The sequence below is a fragment of the Bicyclus anynana genome, chromosome 20, assembly GCF_947172395.1.
Source record: "Bicyclus anynana chromosome 20, ilBicAnyn1.1, whole genome shotgun sequence".
Lineage (NCBI taxonomy): Eukaryota > Metazoa > Arthropoda > Insecta > Lepidoptera > Nymphalidae > Bicyclus > Bicyclus anynana.
Window position 1 is genome coordinate 5,864,853 of NC_069102.1, and position 12,848 is coordinate 5,877,700.

The following is a 12,848-nucleotide window of genomic DNA, read 5'->3' on the forward strand; positions in this document are numbered from 1 at the left end:
TTTTTGATTTGATCACGCAGAGATACTCCTAACGCTCGTTCCATCGCCCGCTGTGTGACTCGCAACAATAGGTCATCACCATTTAGCTCATGCAAATATGAAAAGCAACTTAAAATAACTTGAAATAGTTTAAAAAACAAAAAAAAATTACTTATACTGGATTTAAGTCACGTGACTATTTTTTTCGTCCTGATAGCAAACCCTTTCATTTGATATCCTTATTGGGGACGGGGGTGGATTCAAACAGCGAATCCGCCATCTTGGGGATATATTGGATTTGTAATGACGTTTCTTAGATAGTCATGTATTGTCACCAGAACTCAGAGCGTGTGCAATATTTCATCCTAATCGATGACCGGCAAGTCAGATTGAGATTCCAAGATTTTCTTACATACATAGTTGCAAATGATTGGGGAGGCCGCCATATTCGTTTGTAATGCCGTTTCTTAGCTAGTCATGTATTGTCATTAGAACTCGAGCGTGTGCAAAATTACATCCTAATCGAAGACCGGGAAGTGGGTCTAATGAAGATTCCAAGATTTTCTTACATACATAGTTATAAGTGACTAGCGGACCCGTCAAGCTTCGCTTTTTTCTACATTACTCAACCCCTACCCTTCCACTACCCTATCCCTACCTTACCCCTACACTTCCCCTACCCTACCCCTACTCTACCCCTACCCTACTCCTACCCCTACTTAAAACTCAAACGTTTATATGGGAAATAGAAAAGGGTTGATTTTATGGTTTTCCCAGCAATTATCTAATTTTTCTCACCTTTTAAACCTTTCCTATACCTCCACGAAAATTTCAAGACCAAGATAAGATAAATCCGTTCAGCCGTTCTCGAGTTTTAGCGAGACTAACGAACAGCAATTAATTTTTATATATATAAGATTATTAAAGAGGCCGCCTTATTGGATTTGTAATGACATTTCGGACATACATGACCAGCTAAGAATAGCTAGTCATGTACCTATTGTTATCAGTACTCAGAGCGTGTGCTAAATTAACTTATACTTTACTACTTGTTGATAGTCTTTCATCGATCAGCATTGTTGTGCCTACTACGATTAGGAAATTCTATCCCGAGATCCCGGTATTCGAATCGAAAGGTAATCAAATAGGTATTATCGTATCTCTCTACACTCGGCATGTGTAAAAGCATTTCCTAGCGTCAAAAAAAAGTTACGATCTAACTTATTTTAATAACATTATTTATTTTAAGGTGAATAATATATTCTATGAATATTTCAAGAGCCATTCAGATATCAATATCGAGTATTAACGTCTACGTTAATGCTTGATATTGATAACTCACATCATTACATTAAATTTGGGTACGGAACTCTAAAAACATCTTATATGCATTGAATGTTACAGAGCCCAAAAAACTAGGTATTTTTTTTTAATGTCTAATGACCTGTTTAGGCAAGAATTAAACGAAAACATTAAACCAAGTCCAAGTCTCGATGCCAAGTTCTAATTTGAATTTCCAGCGTTCAGAGGAAATTAAGATTTTTAATACCTACCCCTTAAATCCTACGTGAAGATATTGTATTTATAATTTAAATCTATTCATGGTAGCTTAAAGCTGCTCTAGATAGCTAAATCATAATTCAGAAAAATCTTCCTCTCATATTTACATAATTAATATTAAAATTTCTTTGAGACTTTGTTGGAAATATACGATGATATGCCTAGTATAAATGGAGACTAAATAATGACGAGACTCGTCATTATTTAGTCTCCTTTTATAGATATACTAAGAGATGTCCCGTGGTTTCATTCACGTAGTTCTCGTGAAAATAAAATACGACTATAGCCTATGTACCAGCAGCGAAGAGCTTATGCAAGCCGATTCATTGCGGGTTACCTTTTAGAATCCGTGCATATCCTTTGTTGCAATGTATCTAGATATTTGAGAAACCGGAGTTTGTATCACGCTGTATGAATATCCTTTCTTTGGCTTACCTTCTTCTAAATTCCATCCTTCGCCACTGCTATGAAATATTGGTAATAAAAATCAAAATCGATTCAGTAGATCCAAAGATATCCCCTAGAAGGTTACAAACTCATTCTTTAATTTATGCTAAGCACGTGTCTCCTCTCAGAATGAAGAATGTTTTTGGCAAATAGTTCATCACGCTGGCCCAATGATGATTGGCAGACTTCAGACCTATAGACTTCCTTGATAAATGAGCTATCTAACACTGAAAGAATTTTTCAAATCGTACCAGTGTAGTTCTTGAGATTAGCGTGTTCAAGCAAACAAACAAACACACAAACTCTTCATATACTTGTAATTTTAGTATAGATGTTAATAAAGTACAAAATGTTTGCTAATTTAAAAATATCTTTTACCCACTGACTTTCCGGGTTGCTACACTACAAAATTAGTATACAACCCTGTCCCGGGGCCCGTCCCAAACACGACCTCAATAAGCTAAACGACCCGGTTCCGACCCCCAATGCTTTATTTGTGGATAGCTCACTAAACACAAACAGGCTTTACCGGAACCTCAGGGAGAGACGTTGAGCTTCAATTTCTACAAGGAGATGGTCCAAAGTTGTATAGAGCCCAGGATCAGTCATTGTGCCCTGGCGGAAATAAAAGAAAATATTTTTTTAACTATTTTTCATTAGGTATACAAATCTGCGAATTTACTTTAATTCTTTTGAAATAATATTCGTTCTCTCCCGAGAAATGCAACACTAATATGGTTAATAATGGCGGATGGATGACGTCTTTAATGCAGTAGTCGTTTTGACGTTTGCTGTCGATTGTCATGTCATAGTTTCTTTGGGGGCGCCATCTTGATATAACACAAAAACTTGGGTTATAATTTTATTTATTTCTTTTTATTTAGTCAGATTTATTGACTTATTTAGATTTTAATAAAATCCTTGTATTTTTTAAATTTTAATGATATTGGGTACAAGAGTGGATCTGAAATGGACCATCTCTTTTGCAACCTACATTTCTATCTATCTACATTTTCGGTATATATAGTATTTACTACCTACGAGTATATACTGACGACATTGATCGTTTTAATCGACGAGACGGCCTCCGTGGCTCAGTGGTAAGTGCGGTGGATTTACTAGACAGAGGCCCTGGGTTCGATCCACGGCTGGGCCGGGATTGAAGTTTTCTTAATTGGTCAAGGTCTGGCTGAAGATGCTTTAGCCGTGGCTAGTTACCATCCTACCGGCAAAGACCAAGCGATTTGGCGTTAATACATGATTTTCAAGTTAAGTTTTACAAGAAATCCTTAACTTTTATTAATTAATATTTCGGACCCTTATTCTATTTATTCTTATTATGTACTATACGAAATAAATATTGTTTATATTAAATTTGATAAGAGCCAACTACCCTATTATTACCATTAACGTCTGATAGTGACTTAACTCTAAGCCTTTCACCCTCAGTAAAACAGCGAGGTGGGTTAAGCCCCTTAGCCCCTGTCCTATGAAAAGCGCGGCCTGGCCCAAAAGTGGGCCATTAAAATAAGCTGCTATTGATAATGATCTTAACAAACAAGCCAAATGTACAAATGAAATATTCAGACAAACACTTGTCTTCAATTCGTTAAAATAAGATAATAAGCAATAACAATATAAGAAGCCCACTTTATTATGTCGAAGTCGGCAATATAATAATCCGATTCACTCGGAAATGAGAACAGTATAAGTGGCTGGTAGTAATTAATTAAACATCAAGTAGGTATATCATTATATTAATTGCCATAATACTTGTAGACGGAGAGCTGGTTGACGTTTTTGGGTAGTTATTTATGGCAAGTTGAAAACTTTACTTGTACTCTCAGAATACAAAAAACTCCAGAAGGTGTGATCGCCCATTGAAGTTACTGTTTTTTGGTGTAATTTCACGAACAAGCGATTTGTCACTCTTTGTGTGTCGTGTTGTGTGACATGCTATAAATGACGCTTTATAATGACGGCTGAAGGTAGCTTCTGGTGTTTTCTGTATTCTGAGCTTGTACTTATACTACTTTTATACAAAACTGCAGCCTGGCTGGACAGTATTGGGGTTATGTCAACCCCCACACGTAAGAAGTGAAGTTTTTTTTGTTAAATATTGAAGCAATCTAAAATATTTTGCAAATCTGATCACAACAACTCAACAACAACAACAACAACACAACAACTTAACTCAGCCAGGGTATTTTATTTTTGGTTTATCACCATTTTACAAATATATTTACGAGTAGAAGTAAGTACAAAATCGTAAAGCGCAATTTAATATCAAGCTTTTTAATCATCTAAATAAAGATTATTTAGACGATAAAAATGCTTGGTATTAAATTTACTAAGAGATTTTTCTATAAACTTGCGTTTAATAAAAACTTTACTTTTAAGAGACATGCCCGTGGTTTCAAATGGCAGTTTATTATAAAAACGCATGCAATTACTCATAAAAATCTATCAAATACATACTCAAAACTATTAACCTGCTCTTGGACCAATGTATTCTTGCCCACATTCTAATCAAGCAAAACACTAGATTAATATACAAACATTGGAGCTAAGTTTACAGAACTAATTCCAATGCGATAACTTTGCACATACAGTCTGAACTTTGGACACATCTGCAATATCGACACACTTAGGAATAATTGCTCATGTACAGTTTCAAGACCATTCTCAAAAGTGTCAACATTTAAAGTCATTAGCGAATCTACTTAAACAGTTTCTAGCGAACGCGCGTATAGCTTCGTCTGCAATTGTGCAAGGGATTATAGTTTTATTACTCAACTCGAATCTACTTGCGAAAATCGTAAATGTAAATCCGTTTATTAAGTTCCGGAGATTAGGTTGAACAGACACTTCGTTTTCAACAAATATTTCGTTGGACGACCTCCGTGGCGCAGTGGTATGCGCGGTGGATATACATGACGGAGGTCCTGGGTTATATCCCCGGCTGGGCTGATTGAGGTTTTCTTGATTGGTCCAGGTCTGGCTGGTGGGAGGCTTCGGCCGTGGCTAGATACCACCCTACCGACAAAGACGTACCGCCAAGCGATTTAGCGTTCCGCTACGATGTCGTGTAGAAACCGAAAGGAGTGTGGATTTCATCCTACTCCTAACAAGTTAGCCCGCTTCCATCTTAGATTGCATTATCACTTACCATCAGGTGAGATTGTAGTCAAGGGCTAACACGTACAAAAAAAATCCAGAGGGCGGGATTGAACCCATGATCTCTCTGGGCCGGATTCAACACAGAGAGGTGGTTGGTTTGGATCCCCGCCCTCTGGATTTATGTCATACCAACTCCCAAAACAGTTCCTCCTCCTTATTGGAGGGAGGCAGGAATTTTAGTCGTATTTAATACGTACTGCAAATGATCTTTTAGGTTTAAAAAAAATCGGTAGTCTTTAAAGTCGGTTTACTGACGATAGTTGAACGTGAAAACGTCATAAAAAAATACTGATGGAAAGGTTGCATTTTTCAAAAGAAAATGTTCGTTTTTCTAAAATACTGTTTAATAATCTTCATAGACCAGAGTACTTTATTTCTTGTAAAAAAAGTTGGTAACCCTAGAGCGAGAGAACGACGCATGACGTCATCTTTTTTCGAGTGTGCAGCAGGCTCCATCGAATTATAAGACGCTGTTACGTCTAAAGAGAAAAGGGTTTGCAATGGTCGTTTCCTTTCATGGTGACAGCGGTAGTGTTTTGCATTTTGCTTAAAACATTTGCGCATTTGTTGACTCGTTTACGAATGTAGCACGCAAGGCCTCCCGTGGATTTCATGTAGAGGCGGTCTGGACTATTTGTTTTTGTTTTTTATTTACAATTAAAATATATGACCTCGTTGTGATTAAAGCTACCCCGTTGTTCTAGTGCAGGGATGGCAAACAAATGGCTCGCAATACAATATTTTGGGTACGTTACCGACCAACTAAATTCATTATGCTCTAAGAAAAACAAAGAATGAAGTAATAGTATTATAGCGAAAAGAGCTTAAGATATACGTTATTTGTCATCTTACTAACAGTAAAACTTATAAAATTTTATACTTCCATTTAAATAACGCGTAGATAAATTCAATTCAATGTTCATTTATTTCAATTAGGCTTAGTTAACAAGCACTTTCAAAACGTTAGCTATTAATATTATAAGATAATGGTGATAATATGTAGTCGAAAACTTAAATAAGTTTAATAAAAAAAGTTACGAGGGTTCCAAACGCACCTTGGTTCGAGAATAGATTACATTTTTTTTTTACAAAGAAAAATGTAGTAAATAGAATAAAGAGTTTTGAATTGATAGTATTTATTTGTTATTTTTTCCCCAATAATCACAAAGTCATCAAATAATTTTTATTTGATGGCACAGCTTATGACCTCATTAAATATTTCTTTACAAAAAATAGCACTTCGATACAAGGTTCGGCTACTCTGGTCTAGTGAATAGCTTACGCCCTACGTCGCTTTGATAGATGAGATTCTGGTTTGAAATTCTAAATCCGTGTATGAAAATATTGAGATTTTCTTTCTTCCAAGAAAAGTTATTTACCAGCCCAGAGTTGGTGGTAAATACTTCAACACATTAAGCGGTCGGCTCCGGTCATTATTATTAGCATCTGATAGTGATAGTTAAGAAATTAAATATTACTATTGTATATGCCCGTGTATCCACATTTATGTAGCGTGGCGGGTCTAAGCCCCTTATGAACATATTTAAAAGAGAGAAACCTAGCGATGTAGACAATTAAAAATATGCAAAGTAATAGGCTAGTTGACATATTTTTGAAATGATCTTAAATAGCTCATTATCGTTCTATTCGTTAGATTGTAATTCTTTTTTTCATATTTTTTTGAGTCGAAAATTTTTGTTTCTAAATATGTTTTTGACAATACGAGCCAAAACGCATGTCAACCATGATGGTTTGTTTCATGACGTCACTATAACAAATCCCTTACAAACCTCCCTTATCAATAAGTTTGACATCAAGTAACCTTGTGACATCACAAAATGGACCGAAGCGGTTTTGACGTTTGGAAAATTTCAAAAATACATGATTTTTTAAAAATTAAGTCTTAATAACAAATCCTTAACTTTTAATTTATTAATATCGATATATTTCGGACTCTTATTCCATGTACTATGCGAAATTAATATTGTTTATATAAAATTTTATATGAGTCAACTACCCTATTATTTTCCTATTACAAATTGCCTTTTGAAGTCTCTATTGTACGAGTACCTAGGTAATTGAAAAAATCTTGGTTCGTTAGATTTAAATAAACATGAACCTTCCCTTACTAAGGTACAGTTGCTAATTAATTCGTGCCGTCATCCAATTTGTCTCGTTACCCGATGGATTTTTTTTAAAAAACAATGACAATAATTTCAATTGGTCCCTCGGAGTCACTAGTAACTTTTGAAAGCCTCTTGGCTTTTTGTTCGCTCAGCTGGGGCGAACTTTCGAAATAATTTAGCAGAAAATTAAGAATACAACCATTTTAATATTAAAGCAAGGAATATTTCGGGCAAAAGAGTCGTTTAAAAACCGCATTGCAGATATAAAAGTTTAGGCTTCAGAATGTCTCTTAGCTAATCATTTTATTTACTGGCACATTCAATATTCATTAGTTACGCGATATTTATAAGTTTTATGTACTTACTCAATCGTTGGTTAGGCCAATAGTCCACCACGCTGGCCCAATGCGAATTGGCAGACTTCACAAACGCAGAGAATTAAGAAAATTCTCTGAGCAGGTTTCCTCATGATGTTTTTCTTCACCGTTTGAGACACGTGATGTTTAATTTCTTAAAATGCACACAACTGAAAAGTTGGAGCTGTATGCCCCGGACCAGATTCAAACCCACACCCTCCGGATTCGTCATATCCACTGGGCTATCACGGCTCAGGTATAATAAATAATAGGTCGTAACTCGTATTAAATTTTTCACCTTTCCACTCCTACACTAGATTTTTTATCGCAATAAATTTACATTTTTGTTTGAAAAAAAATATATAGCTGACCCGGAATATCTCATAAATTCATCGAACTTCCATCGCGAAACACTAATGTATTGCCAAACACGTACAACTTGGGTCAAAAGAAAATTGAATAACCATTATTTGTGTAAGCCCGATTCAACTGTAAATGCATCATCATTTCTCAACAACCTTTCAAATGGCTTTTATGTACAGAATAAGATGAATTTCGAGCTTCTACCTCAACGGTTTCAGTATAGATTTTGAACTGGTAAATTCCCCTTTACCTTTGAGCTTTTAAGAGCTTATACTGCGATATTAGAAAGTCAAAAATTTAATAAAACTGACCGTGAAAGTTACGTTACCTAGTTCTTGTTTAACTAGATTTATATGGAAATTGCTTTAAGAAATGAGTTTTTTTGTTGTTATAATATGTTCATTGGAAAACGAAGGATATTTCGTTATTTTTAACCACCAACGTAAAAAGAGGGATGTAATAAATTACACGTTGACTGAATTGACTCTGACATCGTTGCGTCAAAAATAATGGTCCGATTATGATGGGACTTTTATTTTTAAAAGCTGACATGATCAAGAAGGGCCTTAGTATTACTTAGTACACGTACAATAAAGATCCGATATGCTAATTCACAAATGTCAGTTTCTCTATAATGATAGAAAGAATTAGGTACTGTTTAGACAGCTTTATGTAACAGTTTTATGTCAGTACCTAATTCTTGTTTAAAATATCTTGAAAATCTTCCGACTTTCATTAATTTAGCTTTACTCCAGCCTTAATCGATGTGTGATCAGAAATAAGGAGATCTCAGCGAGTCGCGAAGCTGAAGTGGCAATGGGCAGACCACGTAGCTCGAAGAGCCGATGGACGTTGGGGTCCCAAGGTGCTGGAACCGGAAAGCGCAGTGATGGTCAACCCCCCACTAGATGGACCGAAGACATCAAGCGGGTTGCAGGCAGCCGCTGGATGCTGGCGGCTTGAGACCGTTGTGCTTGGAGGTCCATTCAAAGAGGCCTATGTCCAGCAATGGACGTCCATCGGCTAATAATGATGATGATGATGGTGATGAATCTATGTGTACTGTTTACCAACAAACAAATGAAAAATGACTAGCAATTTATTCGCTAGTCATTTCACTACCTAATTATAATTATAATTAACTTGTTATTTTATTAATGAAAATAAGTTCGATTAATAAGGGTAAAACATTTAAATATAGTTAACATATTTTGAATAACATTTTATACTTAAACAAACAATATACATATAATTTAAAATAAATAAGTAATGACATGCGTTTTCTGCCTTCCATTCTAATTTGTTTGTTTGTAAACAGTACATACCGAGTAAGGCTAAATTCATGAAAGTTGGAAGATTTTCAAAATATTTTAAACATGAATATAGAAATATGATCAATATATTTTTTTATTTTTGACCAATATTCCCCTTTGACCTCCAACTGAGCGAAAACTTGTGCGGTACTTGTGGGTAGAACAAACAACAGTTTCCTGTGCGGCGGTCACATAAAACAATTATTCATTTAATATCAATTATTGATGCTGCGTGACATATAACGTATTGCGGTTATTTTTAACCTTGTCTGAATATTCACTCACTTTAATATTAAAGTAGATAAATATATAATAATAATAATAATGTAGAGTCAACTATTATTGTTCCGATAGTTGTTTCAGTCAATGGTCTTATAGCGAAAAGCTTCGACCAACACCTTAAGAAGCTTTCGCTTAACTGTTAGATCAAGAGTCGGATACAAAAGGCAGTGATTCTTGAGACGGCGCGTATTGTGAGGAGGTTCCTCACTCTGGAGTCCTGACCACCGGTTGCTTGGGCACTCAAATGTCCCGCAGCGGGAGGGTTGATTTTTTTAAAAAATTTTAATAGTGTTTTGTATTTTATATTTATATTGACATTGTTAAAAATTAAAAAAAAGAACTAATAAATAAATGAGAGTATAATAATAAAAGCCTTTATTCAGACCTCTTTCTTTACATTTTAAATTATAAATGCAAATTTAAAATTTAACTAAAAAAATAAAACATAACTTTAGCAACCACTTTGTAGGTCAGGTTGTCTTGCGACATAGGCCTTCCCCACTTTTTTCCACTCACCTTACCTAACCTCCTACATCCTTTTGGTAAATCATCCTCCAAAATCAAAATCCAAAAGTCCAAATGTAGATAGATAGGCTTAAATAAATAAAGAGTCAGAAAATAAAATATAAAATATTCAGGGAAGGTTTATAAGATGATAAAATATGGAAAACGGGTAGGGGGATAGATTTTATATTATCATTATTATCAACCCATATTTGGCTAACAGCTGAGCTCGAGTCTTCTCTCAGAATGGGTTAGGCCAAATAGTCACGCTGGCCCAATACGGATTGGCAGGCAGAATTCACTGGAGAAAGGTAGCACGAGATTAAACAGAGTAAAAAAGACTAGAGGAGACATATACCAAATAATCTCTCAAGACAAAATAATTATTAGAAACCTAAATATGTACTCATATTACTTAACTTGTAAATTTCAGAATAAAGGGCTTATTATAAGTACATTACACGAAATCTGAATACTTGAAGGTGTGAATCGTGAAAGTGTAGAATATTACGCTTACTTGAACAAAGCCTAAACATTGTTCGGTTAAGTACTTATTTATACTCCAGCTCATAACGTTCAAGTTTATAGTTGTAAAATGGTGTTTCGCGTAAAATTATTGTACCTAAATTGATGAGTATTGTAGTGTATTATTAATTCATTAACTTAAGCCCGCGGCTTTGCTCATATTTCAATACTAGAGGTCCTTTTTGATTTTTTTCTATAAATACTCTAGGCTTGTTTACTTCAAAATTGATGAATGTTTTTGTGTTTCATTTGACTGTTTTATGAAGATGTAGAGTTTTTATTATGTCGTTTTGACTACATTTTTTGTTTTTTTTTTTTAATTATCCGGCATCAGAATGTATAACTTATAAAATTGCACCTCCGCACTTTCGTTTATCAAAAAAATATAAACTTAAGAATACTTTTATAAGTCAACATCATCATCATATCAGCCAATGAAGGCGACGGCCTCCGTGGCGCAGTATTATGCGCGGTGGATTTACAAAACGGAGGTCCTGGGTTCGATCCCCGGCTGGGCCGGTTGAGGTTTTCTTAATTAGTCCAGGTCTGGCTGGTGGGAGGCTTTGGCCGTTTCTAGTTAACACCCTACCGGCAAAGACGTACCGCCAAGTGATTTTGCGTTCCGGGACGATGCCGTGTAGAAACCGAAAGGGGTGTGGATTTTCATCCACCTCCTAACAAATTAGCCCGCTTCCATCTTAAACTGCATCATCACTTACCATCAAGTGAGATTGTAGTCAAGGGCTATCTTGTAAAGAATAAATAAAAAATGAACGTAGACCTTAGGACATAGACCTTTCGTAGAGACTTCCAAACATCACTCTTGATGTCATCAGTCCACCTGATGAGGGGTTGACCAACACTACGCTTTCTAGTCGCCATTGCCACCTAATAAGCTTCGCGACTCGTTGAGCTATGTCGGTAACTTTGGTTCTTCTGCGGATCTCCTCATTTCTGTTTCAATCACTCAGAGACCGTCAGAACATACCTCATTCCATCGCTAGCTGTATGAGCGCTTTTATAAGTAAATTAATTTAATTAAAATAACAATAACTTTTGTTCAAAGTATTATAATAGCAAAACAACTGGTAATTCATTACAGGAAATAGAGAAACTTTGGCACGAAACTTTGGACTTGTTTAACTTATAACACAATTGAATACGAGAAGCAATTCTGTTTGCCGGACGCGAAAATGATTACCGAGTTTGTTGCTCATTTGGATTGTTTATTTAACCTACTGCCGCTATGTTTTGCGATTGTATATTGGTCATATGTTCGTATAACTTTTTTTTTCATTTATTTTGTTAACCAACAACTTTACATTAGTTACAGGCTATATAATATATTAATCTATACTTATAATAAATCTGTGAGAGGTAAAATCTGTACATGAAATATATTTCCAAAATAACTATCATATAGTAAGCGATATTGAAAATTGCCCAACAAGAATAGCACTTGATTTTAAATATTTTTCTTGAAGTATTTTGCGTAAACCGGCCGAAAACAAATTAGAACGTCACAAGTTGCAGAAGTAATACTGTAAACATAATGGGGTGGTTCGAATCACTATACCTCTATGTAAATCATATTTTATGTAATCTTTAAAGAACGAATAAAACAATTATTATGTATCATGTAAATAAATATAAGCACGTATGAAGGTCATTTAGAAACCCCAATTGTCTTGAAATCACAGGCAAACACGTTGATTTTATTTTTATGTATTGATGGTTGATGATCAGTGTGCCTAGTGGGAGTTTTCAATATTTTGAAACTGTTACTATCGCGTTGACATAAACGCGAATTTATATGAAATTGAAACAGTTGTGCAGTAGTGCCACTAGATGGCGATGTTTCAATTTCTAGAAATTAACGTTTACGTTAACGCGATGGTTGTTATCAACCCATATTCGGCTCACTGCTGAGCTCAAGTCTCCTCTCAGAATGAGAGGGGTTAGGCCAATAGTCCACCACGCTGGCCCAATGCGGATTGGTAGACTTCACACACGCAGAGAATTAAAAGAGATTAGAAATTCTCTGGTATGCAGGTTTCCTCACGATGTTTTCCTTCACCGATGAGACACGTGATATTTAATTTCTTAAAATGCACACAACTGAAAAGTTGGAGGTGCATGCCCCGGACCGGATTCGAACCCACACCCTCCGAAATCGGAGGCAGAGGTCATATCCACTGGACTATCACGGCTCA

The 12,848-nt window shown here is 35.5% G+C and overlaps 1 protein-coding gene across 2 annotated transcripts in view; it reads left to right on the plus strand.

Moving 5' to 3' along the window:
* The window catches only part of LOC112046731 (sodium channel protein 60E), a 260,429-nt gene that overhangs the window by 170,655 nt on the left and 76,926 nt on the right, over nt 1-12,848 (plus strand). The gene's annotated exons all lie outside the window — the stretch shown is intronic.